We start from the raw sequence: 10,152 nt of genomic DNA, 5'->3' as shown, positions 1-10,152 counted from the left end.
AAAGGACATAAAAAATGCGGCACATGTGTATCCTGCGACAGTACAGTGGAAGGTACAAAGTTTGTGTATGGGCAAAAATACATAATCCATGAGAACTTTACCAACTGCAACACACATAACGTCATCTATTGTGTTCTATGTCCATGCCCACTGGCCTACATCGGGAAACCACACAATCTGTAAAAAATTGAATTTCCCAACACCGCTCAAGGATTAAATGCAAAACTCCGAATGCACCGCTGGTATCCCACTGCATCGAGAAAAATCACGGCCCAAATGATCTTAAGTGGACAGTTCTGCGCCACATTCAAGGAAAAAACGTTGACGCAATTTTATCAAAAACTGAAGCCAAAACCATCATGTTCCTAGGCACCATAGAAAATGGACTAAATGAGATGACGGAAATAGCACATACTATATAATAGGGGCCAGATATGATACCTCCTCGGGAAGCCACTATTTGCATTAACACCAGAAGTAGACACAATAACTGAATTACTATCACCAGCCAAGTCTGCGAGATATACTCTATACAACATGCACTCATTCCAAATCTCAATACAACAATAAACTCATAAACCAGCTCTTCAAACAAGAAGAATCTTCAGACTGAAAAAACAATTCCTCTTTCCCCACTGTTCTCTCAAAAAATAGGGAGCTTCCCTCAACAAAAAGATTACACCAACAATAAAAAACGATTGTCAACAAAAGACAAGCCCCGTTTAAGCCCTATGCGATTACAACCACGACAGAAAAACCAAACAAGCGGATCGATGAAGAACAAGAATATATACAACAGGAAGAAAGCGCAGACCAAATATGCCTCTGCCCCCCAGGTGGGTCCATGAAAAACCGAACGCTTCAGGCAGAAAGCGTAGACCAAATATGGCTCTGCCCCCCAGGTGGGTCCACGAAAAAATGAACACATGCACTTGACAGAAAGCTCAAACTAAATCAGTAACGATCTTTTTAAAAACAAAAAATAACATAAGTTTACAATTTGTCGCGATACAATAAAGTTTTATTCAAATCCCAGAGACCTGGAGCAACAACAACTCCGTAACCATGACTACGTCCCACCTAATCACGTCGGAAACTTCATATGAACCAACCAATTCAAAAGAATGATTCACAGCACCTCGAGAATGCCGAAAACGTGAGGAAAGTGAACAGCTGAAGACGAGAAAGAAATCACGAACCCTCCAGCAAGACGGCCGGTTATCCAACAACTACAAAAAAAGGTACGGAGTGATCAAACAGCAAGTTCAACTAACATGCACGCGGTGATTTAAAGGGACAAGCGATATGCTGAAACACCGAAAAAAACCAGGTATATCACGGGAGAAGCAATCTCTCCATGCATGCGTTTCAAAAATAGTCCAGGGTGAAACGATAGGCTTTCAAAGCCCGAGCGCCACTTCTCTGGTACCCACAATCACCGAATGTCACGAGTAACCAGCACCAGTAACGATGACAAGATACAATGCACTGGCAGTCACGTCTTTAATCTGGACACAGACTATACGGTCACGCCTCCTTAACGTAGAAACAACTAAAGTTAAGAGCTAGACACCAACCACCCACATGAAGATAGTCTTGACACTAATGCTCTAACATTATCAGTCACCTCTGTCAAGTCGAAGACACCAATTTTTCCACTTCCTGTCCCTTAGAGAGAAACCAGCCATACCTGGAAAGACAAGTTCCACCTCGTAAGCAGGCATTCTTCATAAAGAACGGCAAGGTAGGACAAGTACCAAGAAAACATTAAATTACAATTAGACAATCTCTAAATCAAGAGTGCAAACACACTTACAATGTGTTCATTTATTACAGACAAAGAAGAAAAGCCAACATTACCCAAATGAGCGTAAGTTATCACAAGACCCTAGTTTCCACAACACCTTAACTTAGCACAAAAATTAAAACAGACATATTTTTGTCCCTACAGGAATAGATGTCCGATTTCAACCATACATCAGCCCTGAAGACGACCTTATAAATAGAATACAGGTCCCCAATGATAAAGGTCGAAACGCGTTGGCAAACAAGCAGAGATCCAGAAAACTTTGGGAGAGACTAATCCAGACACCAGAACTCCCACAAGAGCATAGACAGAAACAAAACATTTTTTTGCTCGCTTAACTCATCTAGTCACAACCATTTGACTCTGCCCAGGACCGCAATAATAGTTAGAACTATAAGAGCTAACTAGCTCCAGTTCCCAAAGATACACCACATCGGACAAGCGATCATTGTTATGTAAAAATTCTATATTTGTTTGTTTTCAAATTTATTGCAGTGTTGTATGATATGTCATGAAGTCACTGTATAAATGTAAATATTTGTCACTGTTTTGTGTATATAATATGCGTATTGCAAAATGAAGTAGTGTTCGTTCAGTTCCAAATCAATAAGAAAGTGAAAAAATTGATTTTCCAACCGCAGTCATTAAAAAGGCTAGCTGATAAAATAATTTGTGATCAATGGTGTCAGAGGTAAAATACATGTTGTAAAAAGGTAGACGGAAACCCGGCAGCACAGCAGCAGGGGGCCTTCTACCGGCTCAAAGAGAACTTCGAGGGGCCCTGATCTCTGTGCCCAAAGTCACCCCACCTGATACGTGAACCGAAGAGTAACCACAAATACATCCCCGTCAACCACACAGCACCCAGAGCATCCTTGAGCATCCTCCATCTTTTGCAGCTTCAGCATTATGACCACTCCGTTAAAGTCTGTGATGGTTGAGATGTAAAGATCGGAACTGAACTGGAGAAGGCTTTGGTGATCAGGTCCAAATACTCCTTTGTGGCCTTCCTGACCTTCTCCCTTTCAGATTTGGTTGCCCTAGCCAGGCTGTAGAAGTCGAACACAACTCTTATAAACTGTTCAAAAGTTTCTGTACTTTGCGATTACCAATGCTTGTTTGCGGTTGTGCTTAAACGAACTGAGATTTATATTTCTTTTGAAAACCTACTTCTCCGGAACCCTCCGGTGGAGTGCGTTCATCTTGGACTCTATAAATTCATAAAAATAAAATCTATTTTTATAAATTGGTGTCTGGTTTCTTTCATGTTGTGTGACTCTTTTATTTCATAGTTTGGAGCTTCTAAATGCTTTACACTAGTTCCTTTGTTTAAGACTTGCTGTTTGAAGCCACAGCTACCCAGGGTTGTGCTAGAGGTTTTGCAAATGAGCCTGACTGGACTGAAGACATTTTGTGTGGGTGTATTACATGATAAGGTCAAATAACCATACCATACAATACACCCAAATTCTCACAAGCTCTTACCCAGTTTCTCCAGATTTTATGCTTTTTTCAATTTCCTGCTACACGAACAAATGATGGATGGAATGCTGAATAAATCATACATTCACCCCAGTCAAGAGATCTGGGTTAAATCCATCATTCTTTTGCTCACCATGCCACCCCAGTTTAGACCCAGCCATATGCATATCAGTCTTGACCCTGTGCCCCATGGGAACAGTCCGGACTGAACTGCCAAGCCAGGTTCTCCCTGGACAGGAAACAAGCATCCTGGGACCGGTTTCTGGGCATCACCCTTCATCAGCCAGGCTAGCTTGAATCCAGTGGAAAAAGTGAGCAAGAGACCCACGTCTGGGCATATCCTTCCCACTTAGGGTGAAAAGTGCTACACAAACAAATGATTGGCTCTACCAATCATTTAACAGGCCTACCAGCTCCTCACTTCCTATTGGCCTACCAATCAGTGGTGTAAGCAAGTTTGTGTGCCTCTGAGGGCCAAATGCTCCTTGAAGGGAGTCATGATCAGTTATGCCTGTTGAACATACAAAAGGGGGTGATTTAAGGAGCAGAACAGAGCAGTGGTGGCTGGAATAGTTTAACAGTAATGTGGAGATAATACCCAGTATGAATTGAATAAAGCAAGAGAGCGAAACAAGCAAGCCATGTTGGTGTTTGGAGCTGGAGAGTGTAAGGGTGTTCCGTCCTCCAGAAAACAAAAAGATGAAAATTAGGCCAAAATACTGCATTTTAAGTCATGATATGTACCTAAAAGTGCAAAAAAGCCATACATTCTGAAGGAGCACTCGTAATATAAACCAGTGTGTTCGTTCTACGCCAAAGAATTCTGACCTTCACCACAGGAGTTTGGAGTTAGCCCTCTCCAAGAAAACTTTGAAAAACTGTGGAATGGCCAAAAATTGCTACTATTGCGCCTAGTGCCGGAATGTTGTGGGCACGCCAGGATTCACGTTCCAGCAGCTATGATTGCTCTGGAAGGAGGCTCTTGGCTGGTGCCAGCAGCTTCCCCACCCCTGTCCCCATACAGGTGCACAGGCTGGCCTCCACAAACACAGCACCCTCTCACACACAGTGTGTGCATCTCGTGGAGTAGCTGCCTGCAGGGGGTTCATGAGGCTCCCTTCCTCCTCTCGGTGGTGCTGTGCTGCATTGGTAACTAGAGGTGCGAATATTGACCAATCAATGCTTTCCTTTCATTCTGGGCTGGGCTCTCCACATCTGCATAGTTTGCAGGCAGTTAATTCCTTTTCAATAGGTTGTCTCTGGTCACTCCCAAAGTCAGGGACTGGAGTATAACAGAGAACTGGAGTAGACAGGTATTTAAAAGGCGATAGGGAGGTTGCCCAGGGTCCGGAGGGTGAAAGGGGCTGACAGTTCCATGGGGGATGGGACAGTGAGGGATGGGGAGGGTGAGAGCGACTGGCTGGGTGACAGGAAGTGATAGTGTGACAACAATTGATCTCACATTTTTGGAAAGGCTAATGAAAAAGCCTTCACATCCATGCAACTTTTGCACCCTCCCTGCTGCTGTCACTCTTAACCCAGGTGTGCGTAGCTGCTAGTTGTTGAAACCCAGTGATGTTGGGCAGGAGATGGGAGTTTTCTTGTCGGATGCTGCACGATGCGTTCTCGTCGGAGAGTTCTAGGTCTGGTTTTGCAAACATTTCCTCTAAACTTCTCAAAAAGCTGGAATAATTGGAAATAAATGCATCACGGAGGTAACCAATGGTGTTCCCCATGCCAATGCTGGCCCAGTCAAGGCACCTATTAGATAACCCACCGTGGCTTTTTCTTCTGCAAATTGCATGGGATGGAAGGCAAAGTGTACCATTAAGGTATGCAGAAACACCTATAATGTATTTGGATTTCCAGAAAAATGCAGAATAGAAAGGGACGTAACAGGAAGATCTGTAGCTCTGGCAGATAAGGCCTGTTTTAAATCCAAAATTTCATTTTACAACTGTTGAATCTCCTGCAGCTGCAGGGGTTCCCCCTCTTGCTCTGATTGGATTTGTGGGTGCTGCAACCTGTCAAGAGCTGGGTGTCGAGTTTCCTTCAGTCTTCTGCTCTTCGTCTACTAGAGGTAACGGTGACCCCTTCCGGTAGCCTCAGCGATGCTGGCGCACTGCACGTGTCCAGCAAACGTGCCCTCCAGAAGGAGCCCAAAGGAGGAAAAAGCGCCAAAGTCAAAAAACTTCAGCAAAAAGGAGCCTTCAAGGTAGAAAAGACAAGGAGGTGTGGAAGACCTGGTGTCAAGATGACACTGAATAATCCATAGGGAAATCCAAGAAGCTAGAAGGAAAAACACCTGGGACAAAACATTAGACCGGGGTGATGAAGAACTTCTGAATGTGTTGTGGCACCAGGAAGTGTTGCTTAGCTGGGTCTTATATAGGGAGAGGAACAGGAAATATCCCTTCATCCACACTCTCCATCCAATTGGAACGCTGTATAAAAAGAATCGGTAAACTAGCCTCCATCTTTGATTAGGGAAGAAGCTCGATAAACAAGACCCATGGATGCTGGGACAATGAATTCACAGTGTCTCTCAAAGAGGATTTTGGGGAAGACCGCAAACGGGGCTTTTGAGCGGGTAGAGCTAGGCGCTGTGCTGAAACACTTGCATAATTCTCTATGAATGTTGCATAAAACCTGGTGAGTCCTGAGAACGATAAAAGTGTTATTTATTGATAGGTGTCATCATGATTCATGATTGCCTTTATGTGTTCTTGATTTCTGGTTGTATTTCACTTCCTCTTGTCCAAAATTGCATTTTTCATGCTTCTGAGTTAGGCCAGCACTTTTTTACGCTGCTAGCACTTCCCTTCGATTCTTGTCTTGTTCTATTTTGTGTTGATCAAAGACCAAGATATTGTCCTGGAATAACATCATTGCACGAAATCCATAAAAAAATCCATTTATAAACCTTTGGAAATACAGCTGAGGCACTCACAAACCCAAAGGAAACCCTTTTATGGAATGATCCCCCTGGTGTGATGAACACTGGAAAGTGCTTAGATTCCTTGTGGAACCCAATTTGATGATAAGCAATTAGATAGGAATATTCCAATAACTCCCAGTGTGTTGATCACAATCTTGGAAAGAGCATTATATAAGGTAGCCCGTATTTGGGACAGTAGCGCAGCAAAGCCTAGAGCAGTGGTGCTAGCATGGGAAATGGCCCCTCTGACTACTGTTGGGTTAGTAAAATATAGAAATTATCAGGGTTCAATGGGCCCCTCAGAGCTCTGGGCCCCAGAGCAACTGCTGGGCTAACGTTAGCTACATAAGGCAATTTATGAAATCCACTCTACCTGAAACAAGAAGCCCAAGTTTGACATTCAGTGTGCCATGCAGCATATTGGTGCTCTGACATTTCAGCATCTTACCTTCTAGTGTTTCCCACAGGGCTCCCCTCCCATCTGCCACATTAGCCAACATTTGTGAATGACCCAGATGGGCCTGACTGTGGCCCCAACAGCCCACGAGATATGAAATCATCACAAAAAGTGCCCCTGTAGGTATTCCATGGCCCGTAGGTTTTCGTCTATTTTTGGGGGCAATCCCGTCCCTCATAAACCACCCTCTCAGCCAACCACCCTCTCTCCTTCCTCGCAGCCAAAGTCTGGAACGACCTTCCGCTCCACCTGAGACAGACAACATTGCTCCCCATATTCGCAAGGAACCTAAAAACCTGGCTCTTCGACAGACCCCCTCCTTGATGGACTGGAACATGCGAACCCCCCCCCCCCCTCTCAGCACCTTGAGACCCTTACGGGTGAGTAGTCGCACTTAACAAACACCTGATTGATTGATTGACATACACCAATCCATGTCGCGCTTCCCGTCTCTGAACCAGAGTGGTTGCTCTGCCCCCCATTATTCTCGCAATGTTACGTTTAGCAACCGTTAGTCCCAATGTCCGCCATATTTGTGTCATGCAATTCTTGTCCGTATCCATGCGACATTCTAGAAGTTAGCTGTTGCCACCCAGTTTCATGCTACTTGCCACGCACAAGAAACCCAAGTGGGTCTCTGCAGGTGCAGCAATACTTGAGTTGCTCCGGTGGTAAGGGAGCTCTGTGTCAAACAAGGCACGGCATGCAGCAATGCTCTAACAAGAAGCACATAGCAGACTTCTTCCCCTTCTATATGATCGGGTAAGCTCTTTGTGCAGTTGTAGGAATAAACATGACAGTGCTTTTTTGTGGTGTGGCTCCATCTCATGCTTCTCTTGTATTCCTGCACAGCTCACACCTCACTTGTGGTCCTCGCAGAAATGCCACTGCTCACATCTCCTCAGCTGCACCACTCACTCCAATACAAGTAGAGATGGGAGAGCCACTGAAAGTCCCAGCCAGCCTTGAGCCAAATGCCTGACTCTGACTCAACTTGAGGTTCTCTGTAAATCTCAAACCCCAAACGAGCTGAGCTTTCACAGCTGTTGATGTGGTCCTGTTGCTACAGATTCCAACCATGTATCATCGGGAGCTGGGTTCGAATCTTGGCCTCAGTTCAGCATCCTTTGAAACCCGGCCAATCTCCCTGTCTCTGCAAAAATATACCATGTAAATTAGTCTGTTTCTGGTGTGAAGTGCTCTTATGTCCTTGTAAAACTGGCCAAAATAAAATGTGGATTCTGCCTGTGTAATCTCATCCCCTATTCATTAAGCACAGCTCATTAACGTTTGAAGGAAGAAAGAGATACCAATCTAGTGGGTCAATTGCAAACTGTAAAACTGGAAAATTTGGGTCAATCCCAGCTTCCCTGCCTGACCAAAATATGTGATCATAGGCAAATATTTTATTTCACCGAGCATCTTTTTTGTTCATTATCACATATGAGAGCACTTCCAAATACTTTGAGATCAGGGTGTGCGTTACACAAAAAAGCTGTCTTGTATTTGAGTTAAAAGCCTATCAAGTTGCTCCTAGGCCACATATACTGTATATATGGTAGCTGACTTGCCTCTTAATTCACTAATAGTATTGTCATCAGGGCGGGAGCGGCAATGTTGCTCAGTTCATATTTAAAAACTCCCACTTTTAATAAATACTTTTCAAATAATCTGATGTACTAACATGAAATGCTGTGTGTTAACGAAATACACTTTCTTGAATTTTCAGTTCAGTTTTCAAGATGACATACTCTAACGTGATGTTTGTTGCATGATTTACATGTCGAATATTGTCCAGGCTCGGCTCGTGCACGGGCTCCTAGAGTCCAAGCCGACCCTGGATTCGGCTGTTGCTCGGCTCTCCTTGATAATTTGCTAGCTCTTCCACCTCTAAGTACAGCACAGCCATTGCCCACCTCACTGGTGATAAATACCACTGTGAATATGTGCCACTTTCCTCGCCTCTACACCTTTGCTTGCGGCGGACATGAGAGTGCACGCAAAAGTCTGCTGTATCAAATTGTAGAGTGCAGTGCTTTTTAACCTGTGGTCCGGGAACCCTTGGGGGTCTGCAAAGCCTACTCAGGCGGTCCATGACTCCCTAGGTAATTAAATAATATTAACAGATGAATGAGGTGTATAAAAATAAAGAACCAAAATGTACAATTGAAAAAGTTAAAATGTTCTGTAAATGTGAAGGAATTTGAAATTAGAGGCTAAAAATGAAGTCAATATCCTCAGATCAATTTGTGGGAGAAGTGACTCAACTGAATTTAGAAAACCAACCTTCCTATTACAATTTACATTATTTTTATATTTGTTTGTGAATCTAATAAAATATTTCATCATGTGTGTATTTGTTTGATGTATGCTTGTTTTAGTTTTTGTGTACATTTTTTTGCTGTTCAAATCAACGAAAATGCTTGAGCCCTTGTCCTCAGTATCTAGTTGTGGCTCAGTGGAGGTCCCTGGATTCCAATAATGACTCATTTGGGGTCCCCAGCTTCTGGTAATGATTAAGTCGGGGTCCACAGAAGTCCAAATGGTTAGAACCACTGGTATAGTGAATTAATTATATTTAGGAATGACCATGGTTATGGGGAGGACATCACAGCTGAGTAAATAAACTATATTGAATAGTGGATTTGAGAAAGTAGGGGAATGTTGTGCGCAAATAGGGAAGGGCTGTGTATGTAGAGTGACAGGACGCCCCGGATTTTCTCAGACAGTTTTGGTTTTCAGAGGACTTTCCTGGTATCCTGACGCCTTTTCTAATTTTAAATACCTGTTTTTGGGACAAATATAAACTTATAGTGCAAAGCATAATTTAACTAATGTCTTAAATAATTCACATAATTTTTATTTTTGCTTCAGGCAGCACAGGAGGAGGGCAGCTGTGTGGCCCCAGCAGAGGATCGACAGAGTGGGAAGGAGGGCGGGGTGGGGCACATGGTGGAAATCATACCATAGGTAATGTTATGTAAATGTAGCCTTGTGTGCATTTAGAAGACTATGTTTACATCTGACCTCCTTCTGAACTGTATGAAAGAAAAAGATAAATTACATAAGTTATTCCAGATAATTCTGCCTTGCAGGATGAGTTGAAAGGTATATACCTTGATCGATATCAGCCATTAGTCCTACTTCTATGTTTGTCCTGTCCCGGTTTCCACTTCTCAAAATCTGGTCACCCTTTGTGTATGTGACAAGAACATTTTGACATGTTGCTTAAACTTTAACCAAAGTGACATATTAGCAGGGCAGGTAATAATAGTTGCAGGAAGTGGGTAGTACTAGTGACTTGATCCAAGGCATTTCCCTTGGTGGAGATGTGTAGATGAAGATCTCTCCTGCTAGATATCCGGTGATGATCATGTTGCTGTCATTGTTGGTGTGCGTTTGCCGCCTGTAAATCAAAGCTAAGTAAAACTTCTCTGCTGAACATTCATGGTGTTGTAGTGCAAGAGG

This window comes from Triturus cristatus, chromosome 8 (assembly GCF_964204655.1).
Source record: "Triturus cristatus chromosome 8, aTriCri1.1, whole genome shotgun sequence".
Classification (NCBI taxonomy): Eukaryota; Metazoa; Chordata; class Amphibia; order Caudata; family Salamandridae; genus Triturus; species Triturus cristatus.
The sequence above is the reverse complement of the archived record's forward strand: the minus strand, read 5'-3'. Positions refer to the sequence as shown.